This window comes from Trichechus manatus, unplaced genomic scaffold (assembly GCF_000243295.1).
Source record: "Trichechus manatus latirostris isolate Lorelei unplaced genomic scaffold, TriManLat1.0 scaffold00027, whole genome shotgun sequence".
NCBI lineage: Eukaryota > Metazoa > Chordata > Mammalia > Sirenia > Trichechidae > Trichechus > Trichechus manatus.
This window is the reverse complement of record NW_004443963.1, coordinates 21,879,153-21,879,514: the sequence shown is the minus strand read 5'-3', so window position 1 is coordinate 21,879,514 and position 362 is coordinate 21,879,153.

Below are 362 nucleotides of genomic sequence, written 5' to 3'. Positions count from 1 at the left end.
CCCCTCCCCCCCAGCCCAGAACCTTAACCCCGTCGTGGCTGCGCGGGCGGCCGCCGGATCGTAGTCCTGCTGGCGCGCGAGCCGGGGCGTGGCCGGGTCCAACTCGTAGTCATTTGCGGGTGCCGGTACCCATACCCAGGTATCCTCGGAGTTCTGGGCAGGGAGTGTTGGAGGGGAGCGGCTACGTAGAGCTTCTCCAAGCTGGGGCAGATATAGGGGCTAGGAGGGTGGAGGGGTCCTGCGGGGTGGTGTTGGGGTGGCAAACGCCGGAAGAAGATTTCATTTATGATCTTAAAGGAGTTTGTCTCTTAAAGAAAAGAAGGAAAGGGGCTTTAGGCATGCAGCAGGAAGGATTAAGGTTA